Here is a 14,526-nt window from a genome sequence, read left to right on the forward strand (position 1 = left end):
GAGACTTACTTTTCATTGCATACCTCTCTGTAGTGTCTGGGTCTTGTTTCATCATTTGCATACATTAATTTTTCAATTAAAAAAAAGATGAATGGAAAAAAAGAATGAAGGGCAGAAAACGAAAGAGGCAGGAGGGAGGCAGGAATCTTCATTTCTTCTGGCTTTCAGGGGTGTGTGGCTGGGAGGTCAGAAGACAGGAGGCCCAGTGCCGTTTCAGTCTGCACACCCAGCACAGGCCATGAAAATGCAAATCAGACAGCACAGGGCTTCTCTCCACCTGCGTCAGCCCCTGGGCTGTTAGCAAATGCGTCCTGGAGGGCAAAGGGCAAACTGAATCTGTTTTCCCCGCCTGCGCAGAGGCTGGCGTTTGGATTCCACAGCAGCTGAGCGAGGGGGAAGCAGTTCTCAGGGCAGATGCCCTCACCCTCAGCCCAGCCACAGCCCACCGGGCTGGCGCTTTCCGCATTCCAAAACGAACACCCGTCACAGGCAGTCGGGCCTCCCAAACCAGTGTTTTTGTTGGCCGGCTGTGCCCACGGGGATGGAGAACCGGCATCAGTGAAGGTCCAAGGGCCAGCTCGCTGGACACCGAGAACACAGGAGGCACCCTCTTTAAACGGAAGTGCTGGATGCAAGAGAACCGGTTGGCAGTGCGGGAAGAAACCAGTATAATTTCCACTTCAATTCATCTCATCCTTTTACAGTTTCTCAGTTATGTTTGATGACGTGCATAAAGCTACAGCCGGGTGCAGACCCGGGCCCTCTGCGTGACATCCCAGTGCCAGCTAGCCCCTCCTGTCGCCCATGCTACACAGCCCTGGCCCCAGCTACTCACGGACGCACACTCATTCGCCCCTCACTACTCGCTGAGATGTCTCACCCCCGCTGTGGACAGACCTGGGCACCCCCCCATGCATCCGTCAAAGCCCAATCCCCCCACATGGCTGCACGCTCATGACCGTGCAGACAATAGCAGAGGAAAGGAGTTCCTAAGGGGGCCCTGACCCAAGAGGTTCAGTGTCCTTACAAGAAGAGATGTCATACAGCACGCCTGCTCCCTCCATCGTGGGAGGATGCAACGGATGGTTGGCGGCCTGCGAGCCAGAGTCCTCCCCGGAAACCGTGATCTCGGACGACTGGCCTCCAGAGCTATTAGACGGTCAGTGTGTGCTGTTTACACCACCCAGCATGTGAGGTTTTGTTCAGGCAGCCACAGGATGTGAGCAGCCCTCGTCGTGCAGCTGGGGAAACGGAGGTGTGGGGAAGAGGAGGAGTGCGGCCAGGGCAGCAGGCAGGGGGTGGGCCTGGGAGTTGGGCTGAGGAGCCCAGGCTCTTAACTACATAGAGTGCAGCACGCTTTTTTTTCCCTTTAACCTCATACGGCAATGTGTTAGAAGAAGTCTGGAAACTACCAGATTAGAAAGAAAGCATGTGAGAATCCGTGGTGTGAGAACAACCACCCCAGCAATGTCCACGTCCCAAGGAACCGGTGAATATTCACCTCACTTGGCAAAAGGACCCATGTAGATGTGATGAAGGGTGTCAAGACGAGTGGATTGTTGTGGACGATTCAGATAAGCCCTAAATGCAATCCCAGTGTCCTCATGAGAGGCAGGCAGGGGGACAGACAGGGGCAAAGATCCTAAGCCACTGGCTGGGAAGAGGGAGGAAGGAGCCGCAGGCCAGGGAGCACGGCACCTCGAGAAACTGGGAAAAGCAAGAGAGCACACTCGCCAGAGCCTCCAGGAGAAACGCAGACATGGAGACCCTTTTAGACTTCGGACCTCCAGAGCTTTAATCCAAGGTCTGTGGCAATCTATGACAACAGCCGGAGAAAACTATTCAGAGTAAAAACCGCAGATTTCGGGGGTAGATTATCAAGGGGGTGACATGGTTCGGAAAGGTGCTGAAACACGTGGGCCCATGCACCTGCTTCCCTGCCATGTGACTTGGCAAATCTGCAAAGGGCTTCGGCCCACACAGTGTGGCAGAAGTGATGTGCGGCCTCTGACCTTGGTTCCGAGTGGCCCTGCAGTCCCCACTCCCGCTCTTGGATGGCCACCGGGAGACCCAGTCTGCCGACGGAAGATGAGGCCATGTGGAGCAGAGCAGAGCCAAGTAAGCTACACCAACCACCAGGCAGGTGGCGGCGGCCACCTCTGACCACGCAGCCCCAGTGAGCCACCAAATCACTACAGCCACGTGAGCGATCCCACACCATCCCACTGAAGAAGAATCGCCAGCTGAGCCCAGCCCAAACCACCCTAAGGATCAGGGACATGTAAATGCTGGAACCAGACCCCACCCCTTCGGGCGTGGAGGTGGCAGCCCCTTCCCATCATTCTGCCTCCAGGGCCGCCCTCCCTCCTGCCTGGGTCGCTGACAACACCAGAGTAAGCCCCGTTCCACCCACGCATCCTCACAAGCCTCGCAGGCGGCTGATCGCGGTAGCACCACTCGACAGATAGGGCACTGAGGGCGACACAGGTTAGTGGACCTGCCCGAGATCCGACAGCTGGAGAGAGGGGGAGTGGGCTTAGAACCCAGATGGATCTGACCCCAGACCCACTGTCCCAGAGCCTGCTGCTAGTCTTCTCTCCTCACTCGTTCATCCAAGATGAGTCTATTGAGAGTCTTCTATGTCCAGTGCTTGGAAAGATGAACAAGAGAGACGTGGTCCCTCTGTGAAGAGCCATTCAAACAGCGTCACCGTCCGCGGTGATCCTGGGCTTTGTGCCCCCTTCAGTGATGAACACGGCGAGGATGGGAAAGTGGCTGTTTGTTCCGAGTATAAACTAGGACTGTGTTCGGCTCTCACAGAAAACCCACTCCCGTGGCTCGTCCAGCTGGGCTGTCCATTTCCTCGTTAGACCCTGACGACAGGAGTCCCGGGTGGACAGCAACAGGATGGCGTCATCTATGTCTTTCTGCTGTGCTGTCCATTCCTGACATGGGTCTGTGGCCATGGGCTTGGCTTCCACTGAGCTAGTTGGGGTCACGTGCCCACTCCCGGCCCGATCCCTGTGGCTGGAGAGACAGTCCATTGCAGTTGGCCCAGCCTGGGTCATGGGCTTCCTCTGTGGACGGAGGATGGGTTTGTCAGCAAAGGGGGAGCCCGGGAGCAGGGGAAAGGAGTTACAGGTTGTGTTTTCCCAACAATATCTCCCACCTACATGCTCTTCTTGTAGTGGGATTTTTCTGCTCCTCCCAAAAGAAGTGGGGACTAGATCTCTTTCCCTTGAGTTGGAGCAGGCTTGTGACAATGGTCAAAGTAACTCTATCCCAGATCTGGCACTGGGTCATAAAGGCGATGCACCTTCCATCCAGTTCTCTTGGGATGCTCGCTCTTGGAAGCCAGCCGCCATGGAGAGGTCACATGTCAGTGCCCGAGTGAGGTCCCATGAGCCCTGTGAGTGAGAGAACCTTCAGCGGATCACAGCTCCCAGCCACTGAACCACCCTCAGGCACCGAGCTGCCCCACCTGAATCCACACAGAGCACAGACCCGCTGTCCCTGCCAAGTCCTGCTCACAATACTACATGATTTCCTTTTTCTTCTGGTGACTAGGTTTGGGGTAGCTGGTCAGGCAGCCCCAGAGAAGCTGAACAAGAGGAGGTGAGCACGGGTGAAGGACAGGCGTGCTCAACCAGATCGTTTCTTCTGGGAGATGAGGGCCAAAGGGCAGCAGGCACACGGAGACAGAGGGAGAAAGGTACGGAGACGCCAGGCTCGCTGGCAGCAGAGCAAGGGCATGGGGTCTGGGTGTGCCCGTTTCTCGCAAACATGAAAGAATCTAAGCTGACCGTTTGGTTGCAGGCTAGCTGGACTGGAAGAGACCCAGAGACGGCATTTCTGGGACCAGTGGAGAATGAAACCCGGGATTCCTGAGGCTAGCAGCAGGAACTGTTTGCTCCCCACCCTGCCGTGCCTCCTCTCTGACCAGGTGGAACCAGACCCACCCACATTCTTGCTCCAGCTCTGGCCTAGGGCACAACCCAGCCTGGGGACCAGAGGCTCTGTGATGGACTGTGCTCTTGGGCCTCCGTCTAAGTCCTGCTGCTTGTCACTCTGTTCCCTGGGCTCTATATCTGAGTTTTTATTACTGGACATAACCTTGTTAAACTCTTATCATTCCTAATTATTTTTTCCTGTAGATTCAAGTTTTTAATAGTCATATCATCTGAGAGTACTGATGGCTTTGCTTCTTCCTTTCCAACCCTGAGAGTTTTCATTACTTTCCTCATTCCCTTACGCTGGGAGCTCCCCCCGTACAATGTTGAGCAGAAACAAGGGTCATCCTTGCCTTGCCCCTGACTTTAAAGACACTGCTTTGAATGTCTGTTAAGAATGGTATTTACTAAAGCATTTCGGTAGGTGTGCTTTATCATATTAAGAACGGTTAATTGTGTTCTTTTTAAGAAATTTAAAAAAAATTTTTTAAATTTTTATCTTAAGTAAGCTCCATGCCCAACGTGGGGCTTGAACTCACGACCCTGAAATTAAGAGTTGCATGCTTCGCTGACTGAGCCAGCCACGTGCCCCAGCTAAAGTTTAAGTTTGTTCTTATTTTACCAGTTTTTAGGAGAAAAGAATGTTGCGTTTTAGCCACGGCTCTTTCTGCATCAGTGTGGATGGTCACCTGGTTTTTCTCCTTTATCTGCTACTGTGATAACTGACATTTATACATTCTCGCATATTAAATCACTCTCATATGCCTGGTGTAAATTTACATTTGTTTTGAAGCGTTACCATGTCATGTATCAAAGACTGGGCTTGCCAATATTGTAAGATTTTTGTGTCGGTGTTCATGGGTAATGTTGACGTTTATTTTCCGTTCTCACACTACTGGTGTCAGTGTTCCTTAACTGTCAAGATTACACTGGCCTCAGGGAATGGGTTTGGAAACTGCTCCTCCTTTCTGTATTCGCTGGAAGAGTGTGTGTAAGACCACGACAGAGACTTGGAACATCTGGTAGGACTACATCTGTGAAACGCGCTGGGCCTGGTGTGTTCTTCGTGGGAGGATCTGGAATGACTGTCCCGTATCATCTTTGGTTGCAGGACTGTTCAGACTTCCTCCTTTGTGAGCCGGTTTTGGCTGATATGTTTTTTCTAATACTGTTTCCATTTATTGAAGACTCCTTGTCTGGCGAGCTCTAGGGGGCGGTCCTGCCTCCTGAATCTTGGCTGCCCTCGACTCTCTGGGGAAGCCCAGTCTCCTTCCACTCCTCTCTTCCAATGTCGGCATCTGAATCAGGATGATGCGGGCTGCAGGGAGCAGAACGCTGGGCTAAAAATGGCTTAAACAACAAAGAATTTTTACGATTTAATGTGAGTAGTCCAGAGTCGGGCAGTTCCAGAGCTGGTTCAGGGGACAAGGGTGCTACTGAGGACCCCACTTCTTTCTTTCTGCTCCCTCATCCCTGGCATTCATCTGCACACGGAACGTGACAGCTGCTGTCGTGGTAGGCATCACATATGTGGACACGGAAACACCCAGGAACAGGTGCATCTTGAGCTCTGAAAAACTTATGGGGGAGGAAAGCATTCCCTCAAAGCAGCCCCCACACCAGGCCCTATTGGCTATAGGGTGAGGTTCCGACGGATGTCTCCACATCTACAGTGGGTGGCAGGCCCTGTAGTCGGGCGCTGGGCAGAAAACTGTGTCTGCCCCAGCACCTTCGGGCTTCATCCATGGACTGTCTCACCTGACCCCCTCCTGACCTCTCTGGCCGGCTGCCACCCAGGCCAGCTTGACAGAAAATACTAGTACCCGTGGAGTGCTGGTTAATGTTTAACAACAGGCTCTCAGGGGCGGGGTAGGGGGAGCCCTCATTTGAAGGCGTGCGGATTTCCAAGGTGTGAATGCTCCCACTGTGGCTGATTTCAAGCTACCGATCCATGTCTTTGACCGCAGAGTTGGGAAGAGAGGCACGCGAGTCAGCCCCTCGCTAAAGCCCACCGGACTCTGTAAATGTGAGCGGGGTTGAACAGGTACACCCTGCCCCAGCCAGACGGCAATAATTAGGCATTAAAGGGGCTGTCCTCGGACGAATGGGACCATGTGTTGAACACCTGCTACGGGCTAGTCAGGTACAAAACACCTTCTTGATTGCTCCTAACTGTCCATTTGCTCAATGAGGAAATAGAGACGCAGAGACGCCAAGCCACACAGGGGTTTATATGGAACTGGATCCCAACCCGGGCTCATCCCATCCAGGTCCTTCCCGCCCCAGACAAAGGCCCAGATTTGGAAAAGATTCAGCTCGCCCTCATTCAGCACCTACGACGCACCGGGGGGTGGGCCATCAAAGTGGAGTGCTATTCATCAGAGCCCAAAATGTGGGGGAAAGAAACAAGTGTCCGGCAACTAATAAACGCATCAACAGAGTGTGGTCTATCCGGTGGAATATCATTCGGCCGTGAAGAGTATGAAGTCCCGACTTGGGCGGCAATGGGGATGAACCCCTGAAACATTATGCTGAGTGAACACAGTCAGGCATAAAGGACCAGGCATGACGCACGTGACATGTCCCGAAATCTGTAGGGACAGAAAGTAGACCAGCGGTGCCAGGGGCTGAAGGGAGGGAGAGTGGGGAGTGACTGCTACTGGATATGCGGCTTCTTTCGGGGGTGATGAAATTCTGGAAGTAGGTAGTGATGATGTTTGCGTGACTGTCTGAATATCCTAAATGCCACTGGATATAAAGCAAACAAAGTGCAGGATTAATTGAAAAGGGATTCTGCACACACACACACACGCGCGCGCACACACCCCGCGGAGGCCCTCTACAAACCTCTCATGATCACGAGTGGGACTGGCCAAGTCGCCCAGGGTCCTCGGCTAAGGAAGCACTTCACGTGCACGTTTCCCACTAAGTCCCTCAACCCCCCTACGGGGGGGTCAGATTATTAATCCCATTCCATAGGTGAGAAAACAGAGGCTCAGAGTGAAATTAAGCAACTGGGCAGTTGACAGCAGTCAAGACTTGGACCCCGGTCCATCGCACTCCAAACAGTTCACTGTTGTAAAGTAAGGTCTGGGGTGCTGGGGGACTCCTCTTCCCTCCTCCAGGATGCTGGTTCGGGTGACTCTGCAGCTTGCAAGGCTACCTAGCCTAGGAGCAGCCCCCCATCTCTCAGCAGAAAGGACTGAGTGCTGGAAGGAAGGGCCCTCTGTTGCGGGAAAGAAGCCTGTGCCAAGGGGACAGGGTCCCGCTCTGACACTCGGTTCTGTGGCTACACCACTGGGCGACCTCAGTAAGCCCCACTCCCCCTCTCAGCCTCATTTCACTTACCTTAAAAAATGAGGGACCGCCACACATCACTGGTCCTCAATAGGGGCACTGATGCCCCCTAAAGAGTATTCTGGAAATTTGCAGGGGTTCCATGAGTGGCACAGTTCCCCAAAATGCAGAATCCCCTAACCCCTGCACTTTCCATTGTCAACAGCAGACCTTCATGGAAATGAAAGCTCCTCTTGCAATTCACGGGTCAAGAACCTCGCTCCGTTTCCTTGTTTGTCTGCTGTCTGCAGAGTGACAATGTACAGGGGGTCGTCCAGGAATGCAACTACCCCGCGGTCAAGGGGAAATCGTCGCTTCCATTCGGACTTGGCCAAGAGTCGGTCACCACTTCGGAAAATCACATCACTGGAGCAATGCCTTCATGGTGTTTGAGCCTCCGTGGGACACACCGTGTCACCGAGCCTCCCCCTCCAGCTCAAGTGACCGTGCTGTCTGGAAGGGTCAGCCCCAAACATTTATCTTTGACGTCCACTGTTTCATTTCAGATGACCTTCCCTTTATGTGACAGTTAGGCCCTCATGTTGGTTGTTTTTTGCAACGGGTGTGTGGATAGATTATGTTTCCTATGAATTTCATTTCAGAATAAGAAAAAGAGCATTCAAAAAAATTTTGAGGTGTGTGTTAGGGCTGAAACAAGTCTGCGGACCACTGAGCTCTGTTTGATTTCTTCAGATCCCTTCTAGCTTCTACATGATGGAACCTGACCTCAGAAAGCTTTTTCCACAATGCTAATAACACCGAGTGTGGTGCCTTCTGCACGACCCCAAACTGTCACTGCACCACAGTGGCCCACGTGCGTCCAGAAGCTGACTTCATCTCACTGACCCCGGGGCTCTCCAGAGGCTTCCTTCGTCCCCGGGTAGATCAGCAGCCCATCGGTGACCCACACTCCCAACCAGCTTGCCTTGTGTGCTTCCCTCTCACCTCGAGAGAGGGAAAAGCCGATACCCCAGACTCAAACTCTTCCTTATGCCATTTCCTTGTGCTCTGACAAGTTCAGTGCCTAACTGGAATGTTTACTGAAAGAAAAAATAAAATAAAAATAAATAGAAGACGACTTCCAAGAAAGTCTCTGGCAACCAGTTTTGCTGTGCTTGAGTGAGTTCACGCCGCGTGACATTCCCTCCTGTTAATTACTGCTCCAAGGCTTATCTTCCCTCTTCTCTTCTCTAGCTTATTATATTTTAATGGCAGCTAGTAGAAGGGTTTGGGCACCGCCTTTGCCATCTGCGTGGAACACAATGTTCAGAACGGGTGGTGTCAGGGATGCCACACAGAACTGGCAGATGTTCCAGGGAGCGGAACAAAGCAAAAGTGAGGAGGTGAGGCTCAGAGCCCACCAAAGCCAGGCAGGGAGCAGACCATGAGGAAGGGCGCTCCATGTCGAACAGCGCGCCCCCACCCCACATTCGCATCTACCCAAAACCTCAAAACGTGAACTTGTTCGGAAACAGGGTGTCTACAGTTGTGTAGTTAGGCTACGAGGAGGTCGTATGGGATTGGGGTGTGCCCTCACATGGGCCTGCTTCTTGTAAGAGGAGGACAGGACACAGAGAGATACGGAGGGGAGGCCAGGTGGCAGCGGAGGCAGAGGGTGGAGGGACATGGCCACAAGCCACGGGACTCCAGGAGCCCCCAGCAGTGGAAGAGGCAGGAAGGGCCCTCCCCCACAGCCTCCAGAGGGACCGTGGCCCTGCTCACACCGTGACTTCAGACTGGCCTCCAGGACTGAGAGGATATATCTCTCTTGTTGGAAGCCCTCCAGTTTGTGCCATCTGTAATGGCGGCCACAGGAAACTCTTCCAGGGCTTACGATGGAAAACCGAGAAGGTAAGTGTTGTGGACTGAATGTTTGTGTCCAAACCCCCCCCCCCCAATTCTTATGTTGAAACCCTACCCCTAATGTGACATCAGGAGGTAGGACCTTTGGGACATCCTTAGGGTTAGACGAGGCCATAAGGATGGAGCCCCGGGAACGGGACCCGTGCCCTTCTGAGCGTTGGGAGGGGCTTCCTGCCCCAGCTCTGCCGCCCATCATGTGAAGATTCAGGCAGAGGTCACCAGAGCCCCACCGTGCCGCACTCTGACTCCAGAACTATGGGAATAAGTGTGTTGTTGATAAGCACCACCACCCCTGGCCTGGTGTGCGGCATTTTGTTGCCGCAGCCTGAGCCGACGAATATGTAGGTTGATTCCCATCCCCTCCATCCAGCCATCAGCTGCAAGATTGATGTTGAGAACCGGGGTGGTGTGTGGGGTGGAGGAAGGACCTGCTGGGCTCTTGCTTTGCTGAACGACGGGGGGTTTATAGACTCACTGAGCCCTGGGTATGTCAGCTCCAGCTGGTTGAGCCAGCTCCTTCTCCCCACGGGGCATGCTTGATACCAAGAGCGGCGGCATTTACTGAGTCCTTCCTAAAGCCCTGGCACTCGCCAAGTGCAAAATACAAATACTGACATCTCCATCCTATATAATCTGCTGACAAATCTATTCATAAATCGAATGTGTTGACTCCATATTTTACCCTCAAAACAACTGTATTTCATCAAATACTAGACGCCAAACGTGTAAGACACACCGTTATGTTCTACACTATTTAGAAATAAAGAAACTTCCAGTGAGACACATCTGTACTTGAAAACACATCCCAATTTTAGAGATGTTAACATGCGAATCTTCAAATCGATGACATGTGGTGCTCTCGTCACCCCTATTTTATGGATATGAAAACCGAAAATCGAGGCCAAGGTTACCCCACTCTTAAAGGGTAGAGCCATGATGAAAGCCACTGGAAGTTTGGCTCTGGGGCCTGAGCTCTTAGGGTACACACTGCATCTCCCACAGGGAATACTACCAATTCTACAGCTTTGAGAGTCCTAGGCGGAGTCTCCTGGCTGTCATTCAATGGCCATTCTCCCCCCTTTTCTTTAGCATTACAAACCTTGAGTTCCAGTGGGGACATGGTCACTGGCTATAAACTACATTTCCCAGCCTCCTTTGCAGCTAGCTGGGGCCATATGACTGAGTTCCAGCCAATGGGATGTAGACAGAAGAAACGAGTAAAACTCCCGGGCCTTGTCCTTACAAAGAGGAGGGGGCGCCCCTTCCCTCCTCTGACTTCTCTCTTTGCCCTGGCTGGAACGCAGATGTGCTAGCAGGAGCTGGAGCAGCCACCTTAGATCTTAGGGTGGATACCACATATTGGGGTTGGCAGAGCAACAAGACAAAATATAAAAGACCAGTTAGGGTTGTCATATTAGCCTGAATTGTTTAGTCTTGGGCAATTGTGAGAGAAAGAAAGAAACCTCTTCCTTGGTTAAGCCACTGTTATTTTGGCCTCTGTTCTAGCAGCCAAGATGTAATCCTAATTAATACATACCATTGTGTGCCGGATGCTGCCCGGGAGGCCCAGTCCCAGCCCTCCAACAGTTGTGGGCTCACTGAATGAGAATGTATATAAGACACCCAACGCAGTGCTGAGCTCAGAGCAGGCGCTGGGAGAGAGTCAGGTCCTCACACAAACACAAACCGAGGTAACTGAGGAATCAGTTTGCGTTATCCTGCTTTCTCCAAATCCTACCCAAGTACGGCTGGAAAAACAGCAGGACTCCTGTTTTTCTGGGTTCCTTTGCCCAGCTCCCCACCACGTACACCTTGACAAATAAAACGTTTTCTTGGTAGGCAGAGCAATACCAGCTGCATCGCACTCTTCTTTCCTGAGCCGCCCTGGCCAAGTCCCAGGGGACCTCACCAGGCTGCCTATCCTTGTACCCCCCCCCCTTCACCAGGCTCGAGCGTGCCTCACGACCCAGCCTGGCGGCCAGGGCTCCTCATACCTCTGGCCACAGCAGCTGCTTTCGATGTGACTCACACCCAAGCTGAATCGACCTGAATCTTTACTAAGAACTGACGCTGGATGTTGGGAGAGGGAAAGTCGAGCTCCTCACCTGAGACTGGGAGCTCTAGCGATCATGAAATCTACTGCAGTTGCTGCAGCTGTGTAACAAATTACCCCAGACCTAGTGACAGAAGACCACCATTTACTATGCTGTGGGTCAGCACAAAGCACAGTGTGGATGACCTTGCTGCTCCGAAACATCCGGGGCCTCAATGGCGAGTCTTGAAAGCGAGAGTCGAATTCACCGAAGGCCCAGCCTTTAAACGGGGCAGTGGCTGCTGTCAGCAGAAGGCTCAGGTCCTCTCCATGTGGTCTCTTTGCAAAGGCCAGCCTGGGCTTCCTGACAGTGTGGCTGCTGGTTTCCCAGGGCTAGTGTCCCCAAAGAGAGTGAGCCAGGTAGAAGCTGCATGCCTTTTAAGGCCTAGCCTCAGGAATCACAAGTAACTTCCACCACTGTCTGTGGATTGAGGCAGTTCAGAGGGCATTCAAGGTCGAAAGGAGGGACTGTAAACCCTAGCTCCTGACGACTGTATGTTAAGGTCACATTTTAGAAGAACGTGTGGATGGGATGTGTGTAGATGTGGCCAAATTTGGAATACACAACAACGTACCCCAGAAGCCTAGAGCTACCACCATCCCTGGCCAAACATTGAGGCTATCTACAAAACAAGGCCAATGCAGAGGAAAGCAGAGCGAAGAGAAGGAGAGCCTCCTGGATCCAGCTGTACCTGAAGCTCGACTCACCTGTCGATTGTCTTTTCCAGTTAGTGAGCCAATAAACATTATTTTTCCTTTAGAGATCTGGGTGGAATTTCTATCATTTGCAGCCAAAAGAATCCCAAGCAACATACAGACTGGAAGCACAAAAAAGCTCGGCTAAGGCGGGACTCCAGCAGTTAGCAGCATGAAGCACTAGCCTGTGCTTTGAAATGACATATTTTCCTCTGCTCTTGGCTAACCGGAGTCCCCAGGCCAGCATCCCCAGTATGAATTTGCCACTCCCTTTAGAGGGCAAGAATCGATGACAGTCTGTTTTTTGTTTGGCTTGGGTTTAAGCAACCAAAATGTTCCCTTTTGCCACGAGTGCAGTACAGGGTAGCATATGCTAAGTGTGGTCCAAATGGCCCAGATCAAGGTGATTGTCAGCACAAGAGAGAGAAACCCTGGGGCCTGGAACATTCCTCCAGGCTGGTCCTGCGGGGAGATGCCAGGCCTTGGGCAGAGAATAAGAGCACTGTAGCTGGCATCTGCTCTGTGCCAACCATTGGTGTCGTCTGCCCACCTTACTCCCAATCTTTACAGTAATCCTGCAAGGGAGGTCTCATGTTACAAAGGAGGAAACAGAGGCGGAGAGAAGCCATCAGCTTGCCCAAGATCCACACCAGGAAGCTGGGAAGCCAGACGTGTGGGTTTCTGACTGCCTGAATTCTTTCATGCCAAGCTAGCGGGGCTGAGAGGAAACCAGCGCAGGGCGTTCTAGCCGAAGGGGACCACATGCTTGCCTCTGCGTGGGGAGGGAGGACCAGCAAGTCTGTCACGTGGCAAGGAGGGGAGGGGCTCATCACAGGAGCAGATGCTGACGAGGGGGCTTGCTGGTGGTCAGAGAGGCAAGGACTGGCCTCCTGCCAAGGCCATTCTTTGGTGACCTGTGTGTAAATTGAGGCCTGGCCACTCTGAGCAGGGTTTTGGTTTCTGGTTGGTGGCTGTGGACCGGCTCCTGCTTGCCAGCCTCTCTGTTTGGCACTTGGCTGGGTAGACAGAAATGAGTCACAGCCCGGTCCTGCCTGAGCCTCCCTCCCTCTTCCTGGGGAGCAGGCTGCCTGCCAATCCAAAGTAAGCAAAGTGTGGCCCGAGGGGTCAGGATCTAGGAGGGGAAGGAGCCCTGGGATAGTTGATCCTGCTGTGAGGACCTCGAGCTTTGCAGGGTGGACCGTGGTGGGGGCCCTAGCCTTCATGGACCTGGGCTGGTCCCACTGCACAGCGTCAGTGGACTGAGGTCCGGGGCTGGCTCTGCCTCCAGTGAGCCATGTGACCCTGGGCCAGTCCCTTCCTCTCTGATTCTCAGCTGCTTGTGTTTAAGATGGAGCAAACTGATACCCGCAGCCCACTGACCCCCTCCAGTCCAGGCTGCTTGTTGATCCTACTCCCAGATCCTGGGCACTGTGCTGCTCCTGTCTGACCCGTAATCAGGCATCCATCTTTCCTTTCTGTTCTTATAAATTCGCCTGACTCCACCCAGGAATCCCCACCCCTGAACCCAACACGGCTAGCAAGAGCCAGCCCCCCCAAACCCTGGGTGACAAAGTGACCCAGCTGGGCATCACACCCTGCCCCACATAACTGGTAACGTCCCAAAGGGGACTGGAGCCACCACAGGAAGTATGGCCAAGAAGCACCCTTACAGTCGGAGTGGGGCACTTTCCAGAAGTGGGATGTGGCCTCATGTGTCAGAGCTGCTGGGGAAGGCAAGGCAGGATGTGATTAATGTCGGCCGTGGGTGTGACAGCCCGCCAGCCTGCCAGCCCGCAGTCTCATTGTTCGAGCAGAACAAATGCAGCCCCCCGCCCGCTCCCCAGCCTGTTGCCCGCCCAGCCCTGCCCTGCGTTGAGTCCCCCTCCTCCCTTGGGGTGTACAAACCCACAGTGCCAGGCACTTAAAAATAGCATCCTACCCGAAACGTAGGCATGAGACGGAACTCCAGAAAAGGAGAAAGCATCTCCTCCCTTGCCTTGGAGCACGCGGACTCTGAGCGAGCTGTGCCTGGCGCTGACAAGGGGCCTCTCCCCGCGCCTTCTGTTCCGCGTGGGGAAGGGAAAGCCCATGTGGTAAGCTCCCCAGCCTAGAGCCAGCACTGCGATTCAATGGGGCTGCTGCGTGGGGCATCACCCCTCCCACCCAGGGCCACTCTGCGCCCCAGCCGCGAAGGAGGGGTTGACCTGAGGAACCGACACTGGGAGCTACTCATTTCCTGCCTTCCTCCCTCAAAGGTCACCACAGGCTGGCCGTAACTTTGACCTCTCCACCCAGCCTCTCTGGTTGGGTCAGTGACCCACCTGATTGCATTTCCTGCCATATGTTTTTTTTTTTGTTCTCGGCATTGTTGATAACAGCGAAAAACCAGAAGGAGCTAAAACGTCCAAAAAATAGGGGTCAATCAAGGTAATTATGGCTAAGGTACCAAAGAATACCCTGTGGTGTTCCAGAAGCATCTTCAGAACGCCCCGTTTCTTTGAGTCTGAGACGCTGTCATTTGTCACACGATCGCCCACCCCGTAACCCCCGTCAGGGGAGAGAAAGAGAGAAGCAGCAGCTGGCACGTTT

General features: G+C 53.3%; 1 long non-coding RNA gene across 1 annotated transcript; it reads right to left on the minus strand.

The window, feature by feature from the left end:
* Positions 1 to 4,714: 4,714 nt before the first annotated feature.
* LOC121103402 lies at positions 4,715 to 14,087 on the minus strand. The gene is made up of 2 exons (XR_005835561.1): positions 13,877 to 14,087; positions 4,715 to 5,300 (listed from the first exon to the last, which is right to left on the minus strand). It is a non-coding gene; the product is annotated as an uncharacterized LOC121103402 (long non-coding RNA).
* Between the last annotated feature and the right edge of the window lie 439 nt (positions 14,088 to 14,526).

This window comes from Ursus maritimus, unplaced genomic scaffold (assembly GCF_017311325.1).
Source record: "Ursus maritimus isolate PB19 unplaced genomic scaffold, ASM1731132v1 scaffold_19, whole genome shotgun sequence".
NCBI lineage: Eukaryota > Metazoa > Chordata > Mammalia > Carnivora > Ursidae > Ursus > Ursus maritimus.